The sequence below is a fragment of the Nannospalax galili genome, unplaced genomic scaffold (genome assembly GCF_000622305.1).
Source record: "Nannospalax galili isolate Female #2095 unplaced genomic scaffold, S.galili_v1.0 scaffold744, whole genome shotgun sequence".
NCBI classification, from domain to species: Eukaryota; Metazoa; Chordata; class Mammalia; order Rodentia; family Spalacidae; genus Nannospalax; species Nannospalax galili.
In genome coordinates, this window is record NW_008351509.1 from 924,840 (window position 1) to 951,987 (window position 27,148).

The 27,148-nt window shown below is 46.1% G+C and overlaps 1 non-coding gene across 1 annotated transcript; it reads right to left on the bottom strand.

Moving 5' to 3' along the window:
• Positions 1-10,418: 10,418 nt before the first annotated feature.
• Positions 10,419-10,554, bottom strand: LOC115066845. Its single transcript, XR_003846291.1, has one exon. It is a non-coding gene; the product is annotated as a small nucleolar RNA SNORA5 (small nucleolar RNA).
• Positions 10,555-27,148: the final 16,594 nt, after the last annotated feature.

Here is a 27,148-nt window from a genome sequence, read left to right on the forward strand (position 1 = left end):
CTTTATATGAGGAAAATAGTCTCCTGAAATGCTCATGGTAGGGTTTTTTTTTTGTACCCTTCTTCCCCAATGACTGAAATATTAATCATTGTTTCATGCTTAGAATGATAATTTCTGATGAAATTTTCCTTATCTCAACTGCCCATTTCTGTGGTGGAATTAATATGAATGACCATCGCACTCTCTCGTTCTCTCTCTCTCTCTCTCTCTCTCTCTCTCTCTCTCTCTCTCCTATTACAGGGGTTGCTTCATATTTCATAATATCAAAGTCAAATTCACCACCGTCGTGAGCTATAACCTCATTATTCAGAGGCACAGGGGGCCAAGCTGTTGTTCATGCTGCGGAACCCGGCTGATTGAGCCCACACTGGAAGTCAGTGGGAGCGTCTATGAAGGGGGTGGAGTCTCTCCCCTTATCAACCAGCTTGACCTGGGCAAGTCATTTAAGGTACACACAATCCCGCATTCTCAAGCCTTTGCCCCTGGCCCTGTTTCCCATAGTGTGCCCAACCTCTCTGTCTGTGCCTCACTAATGTGTCTGAGGGATTTTTGAAATGTGTCATTGAGTCCCAGGTTCTGGGAGAAGCTGGGAGAGATTCTCACCGGAGGAAAGGCCTGCTTGGCTCTTCTGGGAGAGTCAGGACCAACATGAGCTGGTCCAACGGGGACTCCTTGACATGGCATCTGCCAGCTTCTCCTCTTGAATCACACCACCGGGCAGAACTGTTTCCTTCTGAGCCTTTTGGATTTGCACAGCTCCTAAAAACCTATTGCTCTGAGCAATCTCTAGGGAGCAGGAAGCTTGTTCCCCATGAATGTGGTGCATGTACCCAGGTGCTGTGCTGTCCTCTGACCTGCTTTCTGCTGCCAGAGTGCAGTGCTCCTTGCTTCTCCCCCTCGTAAGGATACCAAGTTCACCTGTTTGGTTGTTAACACTGTAAAACCGACTTCCGGTTTTACAGACGAGCAACAGGTTACCTCTCCCTGCAGGCAACACTGGATTGAGGCCATCTTAACATACAGAGCCTTGTGCTGGGGGATGGCTGAGGAGGTTAGAAACTCTCAGGCAGGGATTCATCACCCTCCACCTCTACCCTTCTTTGTCCTCTGAATTCTGTTGTGCTCCCAGGAGGGAGAGGGCTGCTTTGGAAGAACATCCTGTCCTCTGCCTCTGCCGCTGTGAAGTTCTTCCCACAGTACAGGACAAGGGGGCTCAAATTCCTCCTCCACACAGGACTGGCATGAGGTAAATCCTGCTCAGTCTCAGGACAGACGAGAGGGAATCCTGGAAATGGGCACATCTGCCACCCTGCTGGAGATTCATGCCACCATGGCTCAGGGCCATATCTGCTGATGGAGTTGAGCCCATGAGTTCTGTCCAAAGCTTGGGGAAAGGTTCAGCCTGTGTCCACATGGTTGTTTGTAAGTCACAAAGGGAAGGTTACTGATAAGATCCTGCCTCTTCTTGCCCTGGCCCTGCCCTGTGCCACTTCTGCTGTACCAGGTGGGGCTGGAAGGGCCCAGCCTTAGTAATGCCACCTTGAGCATTCACAGCACTTAGAGCAGTAAGGTGCTACCATGAGGGCCACATAAACCCCTTGATGCACTGATGACAGACTGGGTGACAAGTGACATCAACTCAAGGAACAGTCTGTATCCTTCACAGCACAGAAAACTTAAAATCACCCAAAACCTTGCACCTCTACTTAAAAGAGAAACTGGACAGAGGCTCTGTTTGAATTTTTCTAACAATCTTTTAAAAATTTAGGGTGTGTACCTAAAGTTTACAAAACAAAGTTTTCTAAATAGTCAGAGTTAAAAATGAATTCAGATTGACCTATCCTCCCTATGGGAAATGACATCAGTGGGAGAGGTGTGGGCGGGGGTGGCATGGGCAGCCAGAGGTTGAAACAGCTGGCATGGGCAGTGGGTATCAACTGCCCTGGCTTCTCCTTGCTCTATACCTGGTGACTCTTGGGCAGGCCTCGCTTTGTTCTTGTCTATGCTGACTCTTCTCATGGTCACTCTTTTAAAGGAAAGGAAATGATCAGTGACTAAGCTGGGTATAGTGGTGCTTGCCTGGAATCCCAGCACTCTGAGGTGCAGGCTATGCAGTGAGACCCTGTCAAAAAAAAGAAAAGCCCACTGCATTTCACCAATGTGAGGTGTGAGGGATGTTTTAGATGCTAAGTGCACTATGTAATTCTGCTTCTTCCTCACACAAGCTACGTTTACCTGCGTAAAGACCTGATGCTCTTCTTGTTGGCAGGTTCCTGCCATTAGCACCCATTTTCCACCTTCACTAAGCCTTCACTGAGGGCATGTGTGTGCATGTATGCATGCATGTGTGTCTGTATGCCTGCATATGTGCCTGTGTGTGCATGTGTCTGTATGCATGCATGTGTGTATGCAAGGATACCTGTGTGTCTTTGTATGCATGCATGTTTGTGTGCATGCATGTGTGCACATGTGTGATTTTGTTTGCGTCATTCTCATAATGCACCCTCATTTCCAAGTCCTTGTGACTTTAGGTTGCCATCTGCAGTTCTGATATACCGTAGTGGAATCTAGGGAAGATAGCACACAGGTTCCAGGGGACTTGTCTTGGATCACCCAGTATGTGTCCCTGCATAATTCCCTTTCCTGTACTCATTTATAAAGAGAGACTCGCTGTCTGTTTCACATGATGGTTTTAATTCTTGGTGAGAGAATTCATTCAAGCCCTTTGTAGCAGGCTGAGTGCTACAGTGATGGATTCTTCCTGAAAGCATGGGCATGCCAGGTTGGCTCAGGCAGAAGAATGTGAAGCCCGAGACATCTTCAAATATAGACCCCGATATGTTTGCGTATCAAGTGCCACGGGATTTATGCACTTATTTTCTCCTTTGTACATAGGGGTCAATAAGAATTTGCCTCCAACCAGCAAGATGGCTCAGCAGTTAAAGAGCTTATCTTGCAAGTCTGACAACCTGTATTTGACCCCCTAAACCCACAAAAGGTGGAAAGAAACAACTGACTCCACAAAGCTATCCTCTGATCTTCACAGGCATGCTCTTCCAGAATATACACAATAATAATGATAATAAATAAAATTTATTTTTAAAATAAGAGTCTGTCTCATAAGGGGGGGACTTGATGGGACATTGTGCCCCAACTGCCCAGCAGCTCACACATCAATCACCTGAGCATTTGAAACACAGAGTTCCATCAACTAATCTTCTATATAAGGGGGAAAAATTAAAATAAAAAATCTGGGCTAGAGAGATGGCTAAGCATTTAAGAATGCTTGCTATTCTTCCAAAGACCCGAGTTCAGTTCCCAGTATCCACATCAGGCAGCTCATAAACACCTGTAACTCCAGCTCCAGGGGATCTTATGCCCTCTTCTGGCCTCCAAGGGCACCTGCACGCCTGTGTTAGGCACTCACACAAACATAAACAGACACATAAATAAAAATAATAGCCAGGCATGGTGGCACACACCTTTGACCCCAGCACTTGGGAGGTGGACCTCTGAGTCTGAGGCCAACATGGTCTATATACTGAGTTCCAGGCCAGCTAGGGCTGTGTGTCAAAACATTTTTTTTTAATTTTTTTAAATTAAAAATTCAGTCAGTAGCCAGGTATGGTGTGTGCCTTTAATACAGCACTTAGGAGACAGAGGTAGGCGAATCTCTGTGAAATTAAGGCCAACCTGGTCTATATAGCGAGTTCCAGGCCAGCTGAGGCTACAGGGAAACCCTATCTAAAAGAAAAAAAAAGGTCAACAAATACCAAGATCGTGTATGTAGCTCAGGCTGGCCTTGAACTTGAACTTGCAGCAATCCTCCTGCCTCCGAAGATCTGGAACTGTAGGCTTGTACCTCTCTATTTGGCTCCTCTTGTGTGCTTTTGGGAGAAACTTAGGTCCCTTCGATAATCTAATCATTTGAAACAGAACTTCATTAACAGCTATGGTCAGAGGTGCCCTTGGTACATCAACGGTGCTTATTAATGCTGCTCCCCTGCGAAACAAACAAGACTCCTCTTTACCTCCTGTGCTTGGCCCCGAGAAGGAAGGGAAACAATCACAGATCAGTGGCATGAAGTGTTGTCAAGACAGGGTCACAGGAAGAACACAGGACCACAGCACACTCAGGACATCTCCCTGTCCCTACAGGCAGACCATGCCATCAGTGACCTGCATGGAAACATGATCTGCTGATGACAGACACACTCCCCCAGGGTCTCTGATCCTGAACCATCCTGCCCTCATCACAAACCAAGGCATCTTGCCAGGCTGGCACCCGACAACACCAATGGCTTCCTAGATGTCTTGCCCTCCAAAAACAAGTAAATGTTCAATGAAAGATGAAGATGGGTTTCTAGAGTATGTGCCAACCAAGGCTAGAGCCAGCCCCATCACAGGCCAGACATCTGCACTGCTCAGTCTTCTCTACTCAGGACAGGGTCAGCTGAAGACAGATAGTGCTGCTCCCAACCGGAGCCGGGCCCTCTAACATATCCCTGGCCACACCCCTCCTGTGGTGGAACCTAAGTGCCCTGCTGAAGAAATAACTGTCTTAATGAGAGCAGGAAGAGAGGAGACACATAGGACAGAAAAGTCCTGGTTTGGGTCTCAGTAAGAAGCTTCCAGAACTACCGATGTAGATGCTCACTCATCTGCAAACACACTCCATTCAGATTCTGTGAACAAAGCCCAGCCAACGGCATCTGCCCACACCTTGTCCTCACTGCCCCTGCCTCTCCTCAGTCTGCCCAGAGGCGCTCAGGGCACTAGCTATATCCTGTGGTTTCTGTGCCTGTGACTGCACAGAGACACCTGAGGTTTCTATCAGCAGCAGCCCTCCATAGCTATATTCTGAAAGTGGGCCTTGCTTCCTGCCCACACCAGGCTCTCTGAGCTTGAACTGGTCTCTTGTGATGGAAACACTGCCCATGATGCCACTGTTGCCAGGTTTTTATCAGAAATGATCAAGCTGAGGCACTTTGAGTCTTGTTGCAGAGGGGAACTTAAAGGCGTTGCACAGGAAGTGTTTCTGCCCAGAAAGCAGTCATGTTCACTCTGACGAGAAAAAGACTCACCCAATAAAATAAAGCCTTTCCATTGACACAGACCTAGATGAGTGCAGGCTTGGTGTCCTCTAGAGAGGCAAAGGCCTGCACTGTTGCAGCCTCCTCCAGCCCAGCATTGTATGAGACCAGAGGCCATAGAGTAAACCCCTGTGACCCAGGAAAGCCTGGAAGGAGGGTCAGCCTGACTGGACACTGAGGGTGACTGTCCAGTGTTTTATAGGGAGAAATTGTCCCCTGCCAACTGAACTTTGAGCCCACATGTTTCTTCTGTCAAGTTCAGGTTTCACTAGAGTGCTGGCTCCATCCCTGACACAGAGCCATGTGATGCCCCTCATGTTATCGCAGAGAAATTAGTGCTGAGAACAGTCACAAACCTTTTAAAGATGGAGGCCAAAACTTTACAGCAAGCTGGGAAAGCATTATTTGAGACTTTTAGCTTGTTAGAAGGAAATATGATTTTATAAGAAGACTTACTTTAGCCAGGCGTGGTGGTGCACGCCTTTAATCCCAGCACTTGGGAGGCAGAGGCAGGAGATCTTTGTGAGTTCGAGGCCAGCCTGTTCTACATAGTGAGTTCCAGGACAGCTAGGGCTACAGGGAGATCCTGTCTCAAAAAAGAAAAAAAAAAAAAAAAAAAATAGAAGACTTACTATAATAAAGATATAACAAATGCAACTATAGATTACTTCTTAGGCAAAACATCAATTAATAAGTACGTCCATCTACATACATATAGATACATATCTTGCATGTGAATTTTTTTCTAATAAAATTATGAAGGAGCAATATACACCACCTGGTTATGTGAATTTTGCCTTGAAGATTGAAGAACATGAGGACTTCTCCGGCTCTCGTCAGAGTTCCTCCTCCTGAGTTCCAGTCATCTCTGTGGAGGTGCCCTTGGGCCAGCCTCCTGTTGAGTCTCTCCTATCAGTTCACTTCACCCAAATCAGCATTGGCCAATGACTTCTAGAAGCATCTTTGACTTTGCAGAGTGAGCCATATCTACAGCAATACCAGCCTTCTCCTCACCGTGTGCTATGTATTGGTCTTGCATCTGAGGAGCTGTTGGCAGTGCGGAGGATATCTGGGTGCTCCGCTCACAAGTGATTGATCCATTAGTGATTACTTTTATGTATGACAACATTGACTTTATAAAACCCTGGAGCTGCAAGGACTTGGAGAAGCAATGCTCTATAGTAAGAATGACTATCACCCAGACTGGGAAGGTCTCTTTGTTCAGGATCAAGACTGGGTTGCTTAGAGAAGGAAAACCCTATGAGGGATTCCCCTACAGAACCCAGAACACAGAATAGGTGCATGCAGCCACAATCATCTGCTCTGATCAGGAGCTCTGGTTAGTGACTGTCCTCTGGTCCTCTACTCCCTCAGCTCCTCCCATAATTACAAAGTCTTGCACACCTAACAATATCCTTGTCTCACACATTTCACAGGGTCCCTAGTGGAACCCGATTAGCCTATGAATCTTGTTATCTGGTAGAGCTGTTCCCAACCCTTGACCATTTATCTCTAACAGTCATTCTTGAGACTTGTCCCCAACTATCCACATTGGGATAAGTGGTTAGAAATTAAGTTAGTAAACCCACCCAAGAAAAATCAACCTCATTTTGACAGTGAGCCTTTGTAAGCACAGGTGTTGATTTGGCCGGCTGAGCCTGATTTTCTGGCTATGTTTTTACATTGGTGTTGCTTCTGTCTTGGGACTGTGCTATTTAGAACAGGCTAGGTGGCGAGCTCGTGGCCACTGCACAGCTGAGATCAGTGACTTAAAGCCTCAGAGGTCCCCCTTTCCTTTTGCTATGTACCCATCTGTGTCTGAGGGTGTTTCCAAAGAAGATTAGCTGAGATAAGACCCATTCTTAGGGTAGGCAACAGCATCCCATAGCTTAGGGTCCCCAGTTAAAGAGGAAATCGGAGAAAGCAAGTCAAGCAGCTGTATCCTCCTTTTAGCTGCTAATCTGCCCAGAGGAGACAGAGCTCCCAGCACCACAGCCATTCTCTTTTCCTGTTGACATGCCTTCCCCCATCATGAGCCCAAATGAGTCTTTCTTCCCTTAAGCTGCAGCTTGTCAGGTTTCCAGTAAGGACAGAGGTTCACTGATACCGCAGCTCACTCATGACCCACTTGGGAGTCACTCATGACCCAGGTGCCGGTTGTGAGTGCACAGGGCACATTGCACACTGGACCTCACCACTTCTGCCTGGAAGTGCCAGGGTCCTACCCACTCTTGCTCATTGGCCAAAGCCTATCCTTCAGCTGCCCCAGACTCCTTGGCACTGTAGACTAGGACACATTCTGGTGGGCAGCACCAGTCACTGCCTCTGCTTATGCTCCTTGTCACCAGAAACTTGGTCCACTCTCTTTCCTGGATGAGAGTCCAGCAACTCTGAGTGATGTCCAGTACATCCAGCTCCAGGCCCAGATCCAACTCCTTATAGCAGATGACTCAAGGCACACAAGTCACCTTCTCCTCACACCTAGGTTTATAACAGAAACACAGAGAAAACAGTTCACAAGCAGGGTAGGAGCTATGTACAGCTACTGGTCCAGAATTCTAAAATCCACTAAAGGATGTTATGAGGCTCTCACCCTTGGCGAGTATGTCTCCTGATGAAACCCCACATGGGGTATGTGTGGACCCCACCTGTGGGGGCAGTGTCTCCTGAGTATGTCCTCACTCTGCCCTTGGCTACTGGCTCACTGTTCTTCAGGTCCTTGGCCTTCTATTGTCCCCCGTGGCCACATTTGATATGGGCATCAGGATATTCCTTCCCAGTTCCCTTCTTGCTCTTGGATGGTGGGAGCCAAAGTTTATTTCAAGTCCCTAGGGTCACAGCTCTTTTGGCCAAGATGGGCAGTTCTTTAGGCCACAATATTTAAAAGCTTAGCTAGCTAGCCATGCATTCGGCCTTCCTGAGTCACACATGCCAAGTGTCACCCAGTCATCCTCTGACCTTTCTGGTGGGCTTGCTGGGTCCCTTCACCTTTTGCCATGTGCTCCCAACCCTAGAAGATCTGGGAATTCAACCCATCCTGCTTGGTGAGCCCCTTTATCCGCTCTAAGCAGTCACTGACCAAGGTCACTCCTGTCCACATTGGTCTAACTAAGAGGTGTCAGGACTACATCCTGAACTGACAGGGCTGACAGGCTGAACTCCAAAGCATCACAGTGGTTCAATGCATCTCCAAGTTTACTCCTCACTATTTGGAGTGGAGAAGCAACTGTCTTTTCTAATTGGAGCGAATTGGTCACTTCTATTCCTTGATTCCTGCTTGAAAATTAGCCAGTTCTTTTCTGAGTTCAGCTCTTCCTTGTGATGCTTTGCCAGACACAGACAAAGCCCACTGTTGAGGCTAGATTGTGTCCCTCAAAAGGAAATGCTGAAGCTGTAATTCGTGTCTGTGAGTGCAGTGTGTGGGAAGTAGCGTCTTTGGAGATACATGCCAGTTAAAGTGAGTTTATAGTGGGTTATGGTTATCCTAAACTCCATCACCAGAGTCCTTGTAAGCAGAGAATCAGAGACACTGGGAGGGAAGAAGACCACATGAAAGTATAGACAGACACAAGGAAATGACCATGTGAAGATGAAGCAGACTCAGGGCTACAAGCCAAGTACTGCCGAGGATTGCTGTGAGCTACCGAGAGCCAGGAAGGGACAAGCCATTTCCCCAGGGCTTCACAAGGCAGCGTTGCTCTCCTGCTCACACCTCAGCCTTAGTCTTCTGGCTTTTAGAGAACAAACTTGTTTCGAACCACAGTTTATGGTATTTTTTGTGATGCCCCCAGGACAGGCATCCTGCTTCAGGACCTCTTCCTCTGCAGCCATAAGACACGCACAGCCTCGTTCCCCAGTGAGATAGCTAATTTTGGTTGTAAACTTGACACACCTGGGAAAAGGTTGAAACCTCAGTTGAGGAATTTCCTCCATCCGATTGGCCTGTGCCCATGTCTGTGGGATATTTGCTTGATTGCTGATTGATACAGGAGGGTGTGCCCCACTGTTGGATGCCCTATCGTTAGGCAGGTAGGCCTGGGCTGTATAAGAAAGCTAGCTGAATGTGAGCTGGGGAGAGTCAGTGAGCAGCCTTCCTCTGTGGCCTCTGTTTCAGTTCCTGCCTCCAGGTCCTGCTTGAGTCCCTGCCTTGGCTTTCCTCAATAGTGGACTATAACCTGTAAGCCAAATAAACTCTTTCCTTCCCCAAGTTACTTTTGGTCCCAGTGTTTATCACGGCAACAGAGACGCAAACTAGAATATCCAGCTGTGGCAGTGGCAGAAGATCTCTTATAGGTGCTTTATCCATTATGACATAGATCCACACCTCTTCAGCCTCGGTAATCCTTTCCTTTCTTCCTATCCAAGAACTGCTAAGACAATGTCACATGCTTTAGGATCCTTTTTGAACCAGAGCATCCCACTTCTGGTGCCAGTTTCTAGGTTTGTCAGGATAAGGCTAGATTTTGAGGTAACAACTCCCAAACTTCAGTGAACAACAAATGCTTATCTTTCCTTTTTGGACAGAGAAGTGGATGCTGACTCTTCCAGCTGGGACCTAGCCAATGAGCCGCTGGCTTATCGGCACCACAGTGATGGCTAAGAACCATACCTGTGTGTCACCTGCATACAGGAGGCTTAGGATCGCCTGGCTACACCTGGGTTTGGGTGTGGACATGTGTGATCCTCCTGCATGCCTGGGGGAAAAATTGGCATTGATTGGTGAATATCATTGGTCAATATACAAATTCATTTTTAAAAAGTCTTTCACATGAATTAATTCATTCTCTCTCTGTCTCTCTCTTGCTCGCTCTGTGTGTGTATGTGTGTATGTGTGTGTGCATGCACATACCACACTTGTGTGGAGGTCAGAGAAGAGCTTGCACAAGTCAGTTCTCTCCTTCCACCATGTGAATTCTGAGGATTGAACTCAAGTTATTAGGCTTGGTGGCAAGCACCTTTACCTACTGAGCCATCTTGGGGGTCCACAAATTCATTTATGTTGTGTTATTTAAAAAAGCATTTTTGAGCCAGACATAGAAGCACATACCTTTAATTCTAGCACTGGGGAGGCAGAGGTAGGTGGATCTCTGTGAGTTCAAGGCCAATCTGGTCTACAATAGCAAGTTCCAGGACAGCCAGGGCTACAGAGTAAGACCCTGTCTCAAATATATATTTGAAAATGACATTTTTAGTTCATAAAAATGTCATTGTTTTTGCTCTGTGATGATCTTGGTTCTTCATTACTAAATGAAATGCAAATATGTATATTTTTCTAATTTTTTAATGCGGATGGTCATATTTTTCAGATTCTAATAGTATTGTTTTTAATGTCTGTGACCAAAGTAATCCCTGAGCCCAGGCAAGGAGTACAGAGCCCATGAGTCACAGTGTTTCTATGAGGGCCTTTTGGGCCAGTGCCTGAGGTTCTGATAGTATTTTAAAAACACTTCTCATATCCCTCTTTGAATCTTTCTTCTCTTGTCACAATCATCAAATCAGTAGTAACCACCATTCCTATTTACCCCACTATTATTTACCTCAGCAACTACTGAGGCTTTGGTATAGACCCTAATCATGTTGAGGAAGACCCTCCCCACTTCAGGTTTATGAAATGTTGCACATTGTTTCTGAATTACCAATGAATTGGTAATAACCTGCTGGGTGTGGTGGTACACACCTTTAATCCCAGTACAGGAGGAAAAGGCAGGCAGATGCAAGGCCAGCCTGGGCTACATAGCAAGTTCCAGGCCAGATGCAGCTACAGGGAGACCCTGTCTTAAAAAATAAAACAAACCAACAACTACAACAAAGAAAACCCACAAAAAAAATAATAAAACCCTAAGCAAACCAATGAATTTCCTGCTCTGCAGGAATAATCACATTTTTCTCTTATGGTTTGTAGAGCTGATAGTTCCCTTGAATTCATGATTTAGGCACTGTGTAGCCATGATGGAGGGTAACTCTTAGGGGTTTGAGCTGCTCCAGCTTTGTACCAAGTGAATGAGACTGGTTGGCCCTAGTCATCAGCAAAATAATCCCTATGTAGACCTCATACAGCTCAGATGCTCTAAGCCATCACCAATGACAAGGTTCTATATCCATTTAGTAACATGCTCTAAGTGTAAATGTTTGAGTGACTGAGAAAAGACACATAGACAGAGATGATTTGACTTGGTGTGAGTTGGGGAGTCACTCCCTAAGCTATTGAGCCTCAGTTTCTCCATTTGTATAATGGGGTAATCGGTGGATGACCTCTAAGGTGCCCTTTGGATTTAAAATCCTGATTTCTGTTAAATCTTTTTGCCTAAAGGCTTATTATATATATATGTGTGTATGTGTCTGCATGTATGTATGCACACAAAACCAGTGCCCACAGAAACCAGAAGAAAATTTTGGCTTTCCTTGGAGCTAGAGTTACAGGTAGTTGTGAGACACCAGATGTGGGTGCTGGGAACAGAACCCAGGTCCTCTGCAGAGCAGCAAGTGCTCTTAACCACTGAGCCATTTCTCCAGTCCCTGATTCTGGAGAGGACCAGAATCAAAGACCCCCAAAGACCATTCTATGACAAGATCTGCCTGGTAACCTCATTGGCCAGTCATTGAATTGTTGGAAGTGTACAACAGCCAAATAAGGTCTCATGACCAAAAAACTGATGGAAGCTGATTAGAAAGCTGCCTGAGGGTGGTTGAGGCTTATCAGGAAGGTCAACATGGGGCCTCAGCAGTTCAATGCTACATACCTGACAGACAGGATGTACTAGATGGAAATCATGTAGAAGCCTGGCACAAAGTGCGGGGTCAGAACACTCTCAGCAACTTATGGCCCTACCCTCGCATCTTACCTAATAAGCTGTTGCTTACACTTTCTTTTCTGGCATCAAAACTACTCACATAGTTTTTATCTTTCTGTTTCTTGTTTTATTTTTATTTTTATTTTTATTTGTGTGTGTGTGTGTGTGTGTGTGTGTTCATGTAGAAGCCTGGCACAAAGTGCGGGGTCAGAACACTCTCAGCAACTTATGGCCCTACCCTCGCATCTTACCTAATAAGCTGTTGCTTACACTTTCTTTTCTGGCATCAAAACTACTCACATAGTTTTTATCTTTCTGTTTCTTGTTTTATTTTTATTTTTATTTTTATTTGTGTGTGTGTGTGTGTGTGTGTGTGTGTGTGTGTTATACTTGGGTGTGTTCAAACCCCTCTAAACCTTTGGAGCCATGTGGATAGGTGAACATGTGCTCGCATGTATGTACATGCATGTGGAGGCCAGAGGTCAATATCAGGTATCTTCTTCCATCTCTCCACCTTATTTTTGTTGTTGTTGTTGGGTTTTTTCATTTGTTTGTTGAAACAGGGTCCCCCTGTAGCTCTAGCTGGCCTAGAACACACTATATAGCCCAGGCTGGCCTCAATCTCACAGAGACCCACTTGCTCCTGCTTCCCGAATGCTGGGATTAAAGGTGTGCACAACCAGCTTCACTTATTTTTTGAGGCAGGGTATCTTACTGAACCTGGAGCTCTCTAGCTTTTGGAGCTGGCCAGTGAGTTTCAGAGCTCCTTTTGTCTCTGCCTCCCCAACTCTGGGATTATAGATGGGTGCCACTGTGCCCAGCTTTTTACGTGGGTACCAGGGATCCAAACCCAGGTTTTCGTGATTGTGTTGCTTTCCTACCTGAGCAACTCCCCAGCCCCTGTGGTTTTGTTTAGACAATGCCTCTCTATGTAACCAAGATTGACTTTGAACTCTGCAGTCTTCCTGCCTCAACCTCTCAAGAGTGTATGGCCCTGCCCAGTTTGCATATTTCTTTTTTTAAGGGATCAAGTACCATGTTGGTATTTTCATCTTTTTATTTCTATGTAACTAACAATGCTATTTATTGATGAGAATTCCATTTTGGACTAGAGAATATGTTTTATGTTTAATATTGAAAAGTTGTATGTGATATTTAATTACCTCTAATCTTAAAATATCATACTTATTTTTAAACTGGTTTGAACTCTACCACTGAACTCAACTGTTTAAAAAGTTCTAAAACAAAGCTGTTGTGCAGTTCTGCTGTTTGGTTTGTTTTGTTAAGACAAGATCTCATATACCCCAGGTTAGCCTCAAACTCATTATGTAGCCAAGGATGACTGTGAACTCATGATCTTCCTGCCTTCACCTCCCAAATGCTGAGGCTACAGATGTGAGCCACCATACCAATCTAGGCATATTTTTAAGTGTTAAGGAGGAAACACAAACAAGAGTTTCCAACCTAACATAGAAACAAGAAACAGTTCCATAGTACAGTACGTAAAAAAACCATAGTGCCAACTTCAGAATGTGTCTGCTTTCATCTGATTTGAAATGAACTTGATCTTTGACACTTAATTCCTCCTGGTGACAGTGAGATTCGGTGCTCCAGTTTTCTGAGGTTTATAAAATCGAGGTAAAAAACTTTTAAAGCAATGCTTACAGAACTTGACTGCAAATGAAACTAAGATCCTGGAGACCTCGCGGGACTGACATACTGACATGAGCTTTGATTCTTCCTTTTTTTTTTTTTTTTTTTTTTTTTTTTTTTAAAAAAAAAAAAAAAAAAAAAAAGAGGACGATAAATCTTTCACTGTGATATATCAAAATAAGAACTCACAGAGATCCACCTGCCTCTGTCTCCTGAGTGCTGGGTAGAACATTACTTGGGATGTTGTTGGAACTGAAAGGCTGTCTGCTGTGAGGATGGGTGGAGGTATAAAGCTGATTCTCACTTAGGCTTCTGGCTGAGCTTTCCACTTTATCTTTAGAAAGCTTTTCCTACCCAGCCGGCTTTTAAAATTTATAAATCGAGGCATCCTAAATATTATCCATTCTACTTTTCCCCTCAAATGCTACAATCCAGAAGTAATCAGGGGAGAAAAGGGCACAGAGAAGAAGGGCCTCTTCTCCCTGGAAACGGCACCCAGCCTCTTGGAGCTGCGAGGTAACAGCACCCCCTTCTGAGAGAAGCCCTGCTTCCAGCGTATCCAGGAGGGACTCGGCTCTTCTCCTCCATCTCCCACCCCTCGCCCGACACACTTCACTTTCAGAAAATAGCTTTGTAACAATCCAGGCACATTTTATCTTATAAAAGGAATCCACTTCTTGCACAATGTGTTCGGTATTTACTCTCTGCCTCACCACGCACCGCTGGTCAACACCAGACGAGATTAGGAGCAATCTCAGGAAGCCGAGGATAAATTAATTAAGCGCTCCATAATTCCTTCCGGCAAAGCCAAGTCTAAATTCTGTGACGGTTTCTAATTTCTAAGTTTCTCTGGCTTCAATCCTCCAATTAGTGAATGCAACAAGAAACAATTATACCTCTTTGGGTGGATTTTGTTCCTTTTTCTTGTCTCTTTTCTTCTTTTAAAAAAGAGCCTGAGCCCCATGTTCCGAACAAACAATAAAGATTTTAAAAATAATTTAGTGATCTGTTACTCAAGTGACTTTTAGGGATAGGGTAGCCAAAGGGGAACCCTAGGTTATGAAGTGGAAATCCTCAGATTTATTTCATTGTCTGCAGGGTAGAGATGAGTGCCTGTGCTCCTGTTCCTCTAACTGGGTAAGAAAGAAGGTGGAGCTAAGAAAGAAGAAAAATGGGGAAAGGAGGGAGGGAAGGGGAGAAAGGGCTAGAAGGAAACTGCAAAATACACAGGGAAGAGCAGATTAACACCATGTTAGATAATTTTATGCAGCAAAACTGATGCTTATCTTATGCTAAGTAATCTTTTTCATCATATTTCCAAAAATATATTATGATTAAAGAAATATCTCAGAACCTTACAAAAACTCTTTCCTGCTAACTGGGCATTTGAAGTGTTTAAAACTGCTGCACTTAGTTACGGCAATTTAATCATAACGCTGCAGACTTCATAATTTCAGATATGGGGGAAGCATCTGTGCCTACGTCTTCTTCTTTTCCTCTTCCTCCTCCTCTTCCTTCTCCTCCTCCTCCTCCTCTTCCTCCTCCTCTTCTTCCTCCTCTTCCTCTTCCTTCTCTTTTCCCTGTCTTTCTCTTCTTCCTCCTCCTCCTCTTCCTTCTCCTCCTCCTCCTCCTCTTCCTCTTTCACCTTTTTTGCTGGTTGTTTGGATGTTTGCTTTGCTGACCTTGACAGCAATACTTTCTACCAATCTCTGAGGAAGCACCAGTTTGTTTTTACATCCAATCCATTGACGGCTCTACCTTGTAAAATGAAACAAAAATAAATCATGAGAAAAATTAGAAAACAAAGACACACTGAAGCAAACCCCAGTCAGAAGAAACACAGTGTGTGAAATCTCTGAGAGTTTCTGAGCTTCCTCCCAGTTGCCAATGTGAACTCCCAGGCTCTGCAACTATGTACTCCCTGGGTTCCTCAAGGCTGTCTCCATTTTCAAGGGAAGTGCAGCCCTGTTTGGCATCTGCCCCTAGGAACAAGCAGCTGGATTGACCCATCACTGGGACTGTCCTCCATTCCCTCTAGTAACAGCATATTTTTGCAAGCTAGCCTTTCTGCAATTGGTTTGATAAAAGCCAAACACAGCCATGGATATTCAAGGGGAGGTTCCAGGGCCCCACATATGCCAGAGTCCTTTTTACATAGTGTGGAGTGTTTGCACACAACCGATGTGTTTTTACTCATGTCTATATATTTGTCATATCTAATGTATTGCCTGTGCTATGCAAATAGTGTTATATACTGTTGAAGAAACACTTGCAAGAAAAAGTCCGCACATTTTTAGTATAGGTACAATTGCTAATACACCTTTTTCCATCTGCACTTGGTTGAGTGGTATAAATATGGACCGTATTGAAGCAGAGGGCTAATCTACTGTGAAAACTCAGCCTTGGACAGGCTGAGCATGGCTTTATCACTCTTACCCCAGTGCCCAAAGGTTTTCATTGCTTCACAGATACACATATACCATTTTTAAGACGTGGTGATTTTAAAATACCCAGCTCATTCGCCATCTTTTTTTTTAAGGTGTTGTTTTTATTCCTTTGGGTAAGAATCCAGTAGTAGGGTTAAGAAGTAAGATGGAAATTCTATTAATATGGTTTTTTCTTTACAACAAGCCGTTTATTTGTAAAAATTCAGGTGGTTTTTATACATTGTAAGGAACTGGGAGTCACATGGGATATGGCAGTCACATACAAAGATTTAGGGTACAAAGAAACAGGACATATAGTCTGTTAGTTGGCACCAGAAAGATGCTTAAATTTTTACTCACAGTTACCAATGCCCATCCAGTAATTTATTGGCCACAATCTTTTCTTTCTTTTCTTTTTTTTTAACATTTCACAGTTGCAAAGTTGTTGTTTTTTTAATTTTTACAAAATCTTTATTGAGATTTTCATATATGTATATAAGGTGTTTTGATCAAATCCATGCCCACTCCCTCCCATCCAACATTCCCCCTCTGAAGAGGCAATCCCAAAATCTTTTAAGGATTAGATACCACCTCCCAAATACTTTTGACATTTTTGGCCTTTGGAACAGAGTATGTTGCTAACAGTCCCAAAGACATTTTGACTTTTGGCCAAGAAACTGGCTACATTTCTTTGAAGTCTTTTTACCCTAACTGCCTAGCCAATTCCTACCTCCTATTCTTATCACGCCATCCTCTGAAGGGGTTACCCAAATTGCCAATGGGGAATAGGGACGCAGGGTGAGGTAATTGGAGTGCCCCTTCAGTGGGTCTATCAAAAGACTCCCAAATTGTATAACTCTTGTCTCTAAGGGGAGAAGAAAGTCCTTGAATCATGAATAGGAGATGTGAAGGAGAAGTAAAGGCAAGAGTAATTAGCATTACAAGTTCTAGACAGGGAACTAGAAAAAAGTCAGAACAGGGCAATTTTCCAAATGTTCATATGAAAGTCCATTGGAGTTTCTTGACAAAGGGCTTCCAAAAGCATCCCTCTATTGGGTTCTTCCACATTTTCTTTTGTCTTCCAAGCCTGGACTAGTTGGCTGGGAAGAGTGGCTGGATACTCAGGTGAGGTCCAGTGACCCGGCTTGGGACTCCTTTAATGAATGAATGAGCACAACCATCAGCAAACCCACTTGTGACTATGTTTAGTGATCAGGCTCAGCTGAAGTCGTGATGATGGTAGGGATTTTATGCAGAAGGGACTGCTGTATAGCATCTTCTTATTAAAAGGACCTGGAAGTTAAAAGGATTTGGTGCTAGGAGCCACATATGAGGAAGAACATATGTTGTTTGTTTTTCTGAGTCTGTTACTTCACTTAGTATAACAGTTTCTAGATCCATCCATTTACCTGCATTTACCCATCTTTTAAAAAATAAAGATTTATTATTTTCGCTTTATATGTATGAATCTTTTGCCTGAATGTCTGTAAGTGCCCCTGGGTGTGCAGTGCCCACAGAGGTCAGAAGAAGGTATCCAATACCATAGAACTGAAGTTACAGCAGGTTGTGAGCCACCAGGTGGGTCCTCCAAGAGCAGCAGGTGCTCTTAACAACGGAGCCACCTCTCCAGTCCAATTCCTGTCTTTTGAAGTTAGAGTGGCCTGAGTCCCAAGATCCCTTCCAGATGACCTGGCTTTGAACCTGCACAGAAATCATGTCCTCAGACAATTCTCTTTCATCTTTTACGTCACATCTGTTTCCAAACAGCATTGTTTAAGTCATCCACTTCCCTCTGTAGATCGTCCTGGGCCTGATGGTATCCGCAAGATTTTCAAACACTATTGTACTGGAAAAAGGATTCTTGATCAAAAAGAAGGTCCTGGAGTGAGAAACATGGAGCCTTCCTGTGGGGAAAGACTCCCCTGGGGCATATTGATTTGGACAGGGACACTTTTGTGGAAGAGAGCCAACCAGCAGGCACCCTGGGGTACAAGAAGATATGTTTTAAGAGATGGAATTATTTAAACTGTGGAAGTGTTTAAAGCTCTTTGGATTGCTCTCCTCTCTAAATCATCATTACCCCTGGATGTTTTAACTAATGTTTTCCTCCTTTGACATTTGGACCCACTAGACTTTTAAAAAGTCACAAATTGTCCCTAATAACAGCACAAATTATGTAGGCTGTTGACTGAGCGTTTCTTAGCACTTTATCTTCTGCATACTACAGAGCAATCATTTTCATTAACTATTCCTCATATCCAAACAAGGTGGCAGTTTAGCATAATAATAAAGCAATTTCCTGTTCTGTAATGTTGATGGGGAAGTGACACTTTATGGCTAAAGTCACAGAGCAGAGAAGTGCTAAGGCCCAGAAAGAAGGCAAACCCAGAGAGAGTGGCCTTGGGACTGTCCCACCTGTGGTGGATGCTGGAGCAGCACAGGTAGCAGCAGGCCATGGCTCACAGCCTCCATAAGGCCAGTACAGCTTCTCCCAGAGTAGCTTCTCCCGGTGACGAAGAGGCTCTAGCTTTCTCACGGAACTAGTCTAAGACCACTGCAGAGTGAAATCAAGAGAGGAGTATCTTATGAAGAGGAGAAAGGAAAAAAGGAAAGAAGGAAGGGAGAAAGGAAGAAAGGAGGGAGGGAGGGGAGATAAAAGGAAGGAAGGGAGGAAGGAAGGAAGGAAGGAAGGAAGGAAGGAGGAAGGAAGGAAGGAAGGAAGGAAGGAAGGAAGGAAGGAAGGAAGAAGGGAGGGAGGGAGGGAGGGAGGGAGGGATTGGTGCTAATTCAGAAAGAAGGCAGAAGTCTGAGGAAGCCAGTGCTTCCTGTGCCAAGTGTTCCCATCATGGTCACATGAGTGATACTTAGAAGGTGTGCCCATCAGCACTCATCAAGCCAAGGCTGAAAGCCCCATCCTTACCATGGCCTCCTCACAGCCAGGCTGGACAGTCACCACCATCAGCCCACTCACCCACCGAGCTCTCAGCCACCCAGAGCTGGGATAGTTCTGCCACAGCCCAGACCTGCTCTGCGGTCACCCCAGATCCTCCCCTACCCTTAGTCAATCACTTGGTCACCTGTCACCCTGCCACAGACAGGAGTGGTCTGGTCATTCCCGTGGGGGGCCCATTGTGCAAATAACATCTGAAAAATGGTGAAAGACCTAGCAGTGGTGTGGACAGCCAGGTGATAAGCAACAGGCCTCTTGCAGGGGAAGGGATCCCTCCTGAGCAGGAGGCTGCTCCCTGGCAGTGCTCCCACCTTGCTGGCCCCCCATCCTCCTCCTCCTCCTCCTCCTCCTCCTCCTCCTCCTCCTCCTCCAAGATAGTCTTCACATCCGAGTGAGCTGAGGCTCCTGTGGGTCCAGCAGTATTGTTACCAACACAATCAGTGACCCTGATGGCCCAGAGCATGTGCTGTGGATTGTGAAGAAAGCTGTGACAGAGGAAAAGACTTCAACGTCCCAGTCACAATTCCCAGCTGACATACATAGCCTCCTAGGGCCTTGTCTCTAACTGTCCCACCAGTGTGTCCAAGAGACCCTCAGATCTGTGGACCAAGGGCACAGGCTTGCCAGTCTGCGGGGAGAAAGCTCTTCTGTGAGTCAGGGATCGTCAGCCTTCCTGCCCTCACAGCTACACTGCGAAGGGCTGAATGGGAGGTTGCACACAGCCTGAGTCAGGACCTGTACTGTGAGCACTGGCTCAGGACCTGAAGAAGGCAGCCACAGCAGCTGCTTTTGCCCCCTCACAGGTACCACCCCTTTTTACTTTCATTCCACCAGGCACTAACACTGTAAGATGGCAGATAATAAAGGAAAGGAAGGCACAATTTGCTGTATGGAAATTGTGCTCAGGAGGAATGCTTCGGTGACTCCTTGGACCCCTATGGTCCTTGTTCTTAATTTCCAGATGACAAACTGGCTGTGCGGGCTGGAGAAGAGCTGTTGCCACAGGCGGTCAGTGCAGGTGATCCCCAGTCAGCCACAACTGCTGCTGCCTTTCCCTTTAGTAGGTCGCTCTTCCTGTCCACCTCTTACCTCTGGAACATTCCATGTCCTTCCTCTGGGCAGTCTCACGCCCCTACTGCCCTTCTGAATTCTCTGATGTTTTAGTGTCCAAGGCTGACTGGCCTGACACTGTGCCTGACAACTATCAAGTAGCTCTGGGCTTACATATGAGTGCTTTGGTTGTCTCCTGAACTTGAAGCTCCTATACAGCAAAATGTGTGTGGGCATTCCTTTTTTTGTCCCCTGTGGGCCCAGCTAAGGGTAGGCAGGCAATTGATCAAATTGAAAGATGCTGTCTGAAAAAAAATAAACTGTTAAAGCTGTAATGAAATGCTTCTTCTAATCATGTAGTTATTAAAAACTTTTTAAAAATCAACTGTAGAGGCTGGAGAAATGGCTCAGCGGTTAAGAGCACTGACTGCTCTTGCAAAGGACCCAGATTCGATTCCCAGCACCCACATGGCAGCTACGAACCATCCTTAACTCCAGTTCCAGAGGAATCCGACGCCCTCTTCTGACCTCTGAGGCTTTGCATGACATGGTGCACTCACATACATGCAGGCAACACACATAAAATAAAAATATAAAAATAAAAATCAACTGTGAAAAATACTTTTTTCTTTAGTTTTAAATTTTCTTCATCTTTTTTCAACTCTTTGTTTTAAAAATTTGTTTTTAATTTTATTTCTGTGTACATATATGTGTCTGAGTACATAACATATGTATGCAGGTGTTCATGATGCCAGAAGAGGACGTCAGATCCCCTGGAGCTAAAGTTACAGGGATTGCAAGCCACCCAGTGTGGGTGCTAGGACTGAACTCGGGTCCGCTGGAAAAGCAGCAAGGGCTCTGAACCACCGAGCCACCTCTCCAAAACCCCTCGCTCATATTTTTTCACATTTTGCAATTCATTTCATGACAGTTAACCTCAAAGAGAGAAAACATTTTTTGATGTTCTTTTATAAGCATACTTCTTGCATAATTTCATTCTAGGTTTTTAAATGTCACAACACTACTGCAACCCTCACAGTCAAAACTTTATGTGCCCAGTTGCAAATCTTTGTACAGACATGTAGTCACTTGACTGATGGCTAGGCCAACTCCTCCCAGGCAGGCCACACCACTCACATTGTCTGTGAGGGCACAATACCCAGGCAATGGAGGTGATCCCATAACCACACACCTGTCATACATCTGTTCTCTTAGGTCCCATCCTCAGGCCCTATACACTTCTCTCTGCCTTCCTTTGACCTTCAATGCTAAATTCTCCAACACTAAAAATATTGCATGTGGCAACCATGTACCAGACAGGAAAGCAGGACAGGAGCACATGAGATTTTGTCGACTTGCTTAGTTATTTAAAGGAGTGGGCCCATTGAGATTGTTTTGGGGCTTCAGGGCCAATGTTCATAGGCTGCCAGGTGCCAGCTCTGGCCAGAAGCCATGCTGTAGACTTCTTTCTGGAAACTGCCTACACCTGCAGGTGTGGGACCACCTGTCTCATCTAAAGTTAGGTAGCGCCAATGCTTATGACATCTATGAGGCACCTGTGCAACATCCATGGCACTTGTGAGACAACAGGGTCCAGCGACTGGCCATGCTGAGCACCAATCACTCTGCCCATGTGCAACCCAACTCACAGGAAGCAGAGTCCAAGATAGGTTTACCTGTGGCTCCCCAGGAAGGGAGGCTGGGGGCAAACCTCATCTATCCCTGGACCTCCTGGATTGCATAGGGAAAGCACCACACACAGGGGATGTGGGAACATTCATGTATATCACTACGAGATCCTGTGCTCAGATAAGGTTCTGAGTAGTGGAGGACAGATGTACAAATAACTGAACTAGAAAAACTAGAAATTCACGGAGTTTGTGAGGCCAGAAGTTGGTTCACTAGATAGCAGCTCTGCTATTCCACACTGTCTATCAGCTCATACAAAGCCCACTGACAGAGGCCAATTGAGTGAGTTGGGTATGACGACCCATGACTATAATCCAGTCAGTAGCTTGAAGGCTCTAGGTGCCACCACATCGGGACAAAGGGGCCATGTAGGTGGAAGAGCTTGAGGGGTTCTGGATCCTTATTAGAAAGATTTGGAAAAGCAAGGTCCACCAGCTCTGTGGACAGTGGGTGGTAGCTGTGGCTGTGGTACCAACTGCACTGACACCAGGAAATAGCAGCTTACCCAAGCAGTCTCAAAGGCAGATTCTCCCCCCAAGTCTCCTCACCATGCTGTCATCCGGCCTGGAGCTCAGAGTCTGTGATCTCACCTGCCCACACTGCCGTATGCTCCACAAGTCTGGGCCAGGAGCAGCTCTCAAAACACATAAGCTATAGAAACATCTGCATCTATTTTAAACATGAGACATCACAGACAGTGCTGGTGTGAGGGCCACCAATCCATGCTGGGTGGCAATGATCGGGCTCCTTGTGCCAGTTGCTTGCTGAAGATAACACTGTGTTCCAGCCTAATAGGCCCCCTTCTAGGAGGGAGATCACATGCTGTGTGCACATAGGGCTCAGGTCCCAACACTGGGGACACACGATTCACTTTTTCCTCTCACAGTGGCTTCCCCTGAGGAGCCTGGCTCTGCAAAGAAAACAGGAGGGAAAGGCCTGGGCACAAAAGACAGAGAGAGAAGGGAAGGGTGGGCAACAAGGTTGACTCTGAGCTTGGGGTCCCCTGCCAATGCTACTACTAGCAGTAGCTCCCCGACCCGACCTTCCAGAACCTGGCATTTCTTCTTTAGAAGACCAGTTTAGAAGACTGGTTTCTGAAATGCCAGCCACACAAGAAGGTCAAGAGCATGTGACTGTGGCGATCCTATTAGTGGTCTGGTGGGGAGGACACCTCTGGGAACTCAGGCTGTCCTCACAGTCCACGAGTCCATCTCTGAACAGCCCAGCTGCTGGATGGACCCCAAGGATCCTCCCTTCAATCTCTGGCCATGGTTTATTCAAAACTCCCTTCAAAGGACCAGACATAGAACCCCCAAGGAAACAGAGGAATGAGCTCCTCCAGGAATGTTGGGATGAATCCAGCAAATGGCCCATCTTCAGCAGAGCAGACAACACACCCTGGCCAGGTCATTAGCACTATGTCAACATCTAGAGGGCAGTTCCCACCACCATCTCCCAAAGCTGGCTGTTCTGTTTCCTAATGACCTGGCTCCCAATCTCCCTTCTAGAGAGGAAGGCTCCAGTGACCACACATTCCCTACATAGTCCCAAATATTGAAGGGCCTTCCCAAGCCCTCCATGGTGGAAGCCAGTAGCCTGCTTTCCCCAGCAAGGGGAGCAGTGGGATATTGGGGCACTTCCAGGAGCCTCCTGGGGCCTCAGTGTCTGTCTGCCAACCTGAGGCTGTGAGTTGTTGAGCTGTCCTAGGGCAGGAGGCTCACATTTTCTTTCTTTTCTTTCTCTCCTCTCCCCACCTCACAGCCCCCCCCATTTTTCTTTTTAGAAATGGAATTTTAAAACAGCCAGGAACTCAGGCAAACTCGAAGGATAACAGTCTTAACAATTTACATAATGCGGGGGTTGAGGAGGAGGACGGAAAGCCGTCCTTTTAAATTGTGTGACACAGTTTAAAATAGTGAACCTTGGCTGGCAGGAAGCCGCAGTCCTCTCAGCACAATTAGAAAGCACTTAAGACGTCTGGGCCAATCAGAGGCCTTGATTGGCTGGGTGGTCCTACCCTGTAATCTCTCCTCCTGGGCCAGCCCCATAAGGACAGTTGGACTGTTCCACCAGCTATTTGTCACGGGGGGGGCTAGTGCTCATTCCAGAAATATTACTGTTTGTGGCTTTGGTCTGTACTCCCAAAATGTTGACCCTGAACAACGCTGCCCTTCGTTCCTGCTGATGACTCTGCTCACCATGGAGACCACTGGCTGGAAACAAGGCTGGGAACTGTGGTCTGAACACCAAGCCCACACCAGATCTGTCCAGACCCGTCATCATTCTGTGGGGATGTCTTGGTGGGTCACATGTGGGCTGCCGCTTCTCACTGGGAAGCAGGGCTGATGGCGCTCCTGTGTCACACCAGCCAGGCATCAGAGGCAGTTGCTTACAGCCAGAACCTGACTACAAAGTAGTCCACCCGGGACATTCTTTTCACTCACTCGTTCAACCAGCATTTCCTGAGCACCTACTCAGTGACACCTCAGAGTCCACCCTGGCTTTCAGGTCTGACTTTCAGGCTTCAAAAGGAGCTCACTGTTCATGTGGCAGGCACACATGTGGATACCACACATGTAATGTGTAACATCCAGCACATGGCAATGGGAGCCCTGAAAAATGCCTTACGAATACATGGGAACCCACTGACTCTGTGAGCAGTCTTCTCAGGACACCGGGATGAGTCAAACCCCAGCTCTGCTGTCCCCGGCTTCAGTGACCTCGGAGCCCCTCCTCAGGCTCATCTGCGAGCCAAGCGAACAGCCTTGTCTGGGACAGCTGTGCTGAAGACTAAGTACCTAGTGGTGTGGTGCCTGGTGTCGGGAGAATATTCCAGAAACCTTACAGTACTCCATCAAATGGAATGGACCCCAAATTCTTCACCATAGAAATTCCAATGACATCTGTGATGTGTGCACTGCCACTCTACCCTGGGCTTTGCTGTTTATAAGCACAGGCCATCATGAAATGCCAGTACTATGCTATGTGCACACATATGTACATAGAGCACACACTGAACTTATGCACATGCATGCACACAGGCATGTACACACAGCACACTGAACATGTGTGCACATGTACACAGGCATGTTCACACACATAGACGCAATGGGTACACATATACTTGGCATTCATATAGACACATGTAATCACGGCATGCACTATGAACACACATACCTATGTACACACAAACACAACACACTGAGAGCACATATGCACACAAATGTACACTCAAGCATGGGCACACATGCACACAGAAGACCACACACACACAAATGCAGTGGGTGCACACATGTACTTGTTCAGGCACACAGATACTCATAGTCCCCAGTGCATTTTCCCCCTAGCTGATGGGGACGTTGACACTTTTTCTAGTCCCTAAGAATGTTCTGTAGCTGCCTGAGGCAGAGTCCAATCATGGAGTCCCCTCCACATCACAGCTGGGTCACTACCTGGGCAGGTTCTTTGGAACACCTTGCATGATGCCCCATGGGAGAATTTTTATTGTTATTCTTTCCCCTCCTTCACAAGCCCACCAGTGGCCTGTGGAAGCCACCCTAATGGACAGGTGAGCAGCCTCAGAGGACAGACTGACTGACTTGCAGCTTGCTCAGCCTCTGCCCTGCAGTGCTCACAATCTCAGTGTGCACAACAGAGGGCTCTGCCTGGATGCGGCCCTCAGTGTCTATCAGGGGTAGGATGGACTATCTTACCTATCTGAGAAAGCATGTGTTGAGACTGGAAGCAACACACTTTCCTGAAAAACACTGGAGGTTCTGAAATTAGATGCAACACACTGGGCAGTAGCCACCATGTCTCCTTCCTGCCCCACCATGTCACCAAGGATGATTTTGTGTGACTTTTTCCTCCCTCTCATGAAGGAAAGGCACTGTGCCGCACCCCCAGTACTGGCTTCAGAGCCCTCCATTGTGCCTCTGGCATCTGGATACTTCCTTCAGTTCTAAGCTTGTGAGTGTTAAAAGGTTTGTCCGCTGACAGCTTCATAATGTTCACACTCACTGCGCCACACGCCATAATGGAATAGCACACAGCACTTACCGCCAGAGATCAGAAGCGTTTTCCCCTTTGCATTGACGTGTGATTTCAGGGGCCATATTTCTGTATGCTAATGTCTATATATTACAAAAATACAGTATAAACCAAAATTATATACCTCTGCACACAAAGTCCCAGCAAGCACAGCTCCACATCGATGTCAATAGTATACAGGGAGCACTTTCCAGAAAGCCTAGCATCACTGTGACTGCTCCTAAGGATGTACTGTGATGTCAGAGGGAAAAGGCCTACAGAATGCCAGGATCTGTAGACCTGGGAGGCACCAGGCTGCATCAGGATCCAACACAGTGGTGTCATCTGGAACACTCACTGGGCTGCACCTCAGGAGGGCTTGGAGATGCAGACCTGGCCTGCAGCTCATGAGTCCAAGGCTAGCACAATGACAGTCAGGCAGAGCAGAGGACGAACTAGTGTCTGCACATCTATAACAGGTAGGAAGCCTACTGGGTTCCAGGGAGCCCACTGGATGCCAGGAAGCTCGGGTCAATCCAGTATCTCCTTTCACTCAAGAGCCTGGTCAGCTGTGGACTAGCCCTTACTCCCATCCTTACCACAGACACCTCAACAGACCAGGACTCTTCAAACTACATAGATTGACTAGAATCAACTCAGTGAGTTGCAAGCAGAAATTATGGGGAAAAAAAAATTTTTTTTGGTCTTTTTGAGACAGGGTCTCCCTGTAGCCCCAGCTGTCCTGGATTCACTATGGAGACCAGGCTGGCCTCGAACTCATAGAGATCTGCCTACCTCTGCTTCCCAAGTGCTGGGACTAAAGGTGTGTGCCACCACACCTGGCGGGAAGATATTTTTTAAAGTTTTAAATGTTACATTTTGTATTTTCTGTGTGTGGGTAGGGGGTGCACATGAGCAGTGGTCAAAGGACAACTTACAGGAGTCAGTTCTCTCCTTCTGTCATGTTGGTACCAGGAATAGAACTTAGGTCATTAGACTTGGCAGCAGGCACCTTTACTCACTAAGCCATCTTGTTGTCCCAAGGGCGAAATATTTTTAATAATAGTGTGTTATGGCTTGAATCTGAAATGTCCCCATAGGCTCATGTTTTTATTGGTTTTTAAAATTTTTTTATTTACTTATTTTTGTGTTATATGTATGACTGTTTTGCTTGCATCTATGTAAGTGTACCACCTGTGTGCAGTGCTTATGAAGGCCAGAGAGGGCATCAGATCCCCTGGAGCTGGAGTTACAGGTGGTTGTTAGCCATCACATGGGCACTGGGAACCAAACCTGGATTCTCTGAGAGAAACCAGTATTCTTAGCCACTGAGCCATGTTTCCAGCCTCAAAACAAAGTTGTTGTTTTTTTTTCAGGGGGGATGTTGAGACAAGGTGTCACTGCAGTTCCAACTGGCCTGGAACTCACTGTGTAGACTAGGCTGACCTCCATCCTCACAGAAATCCA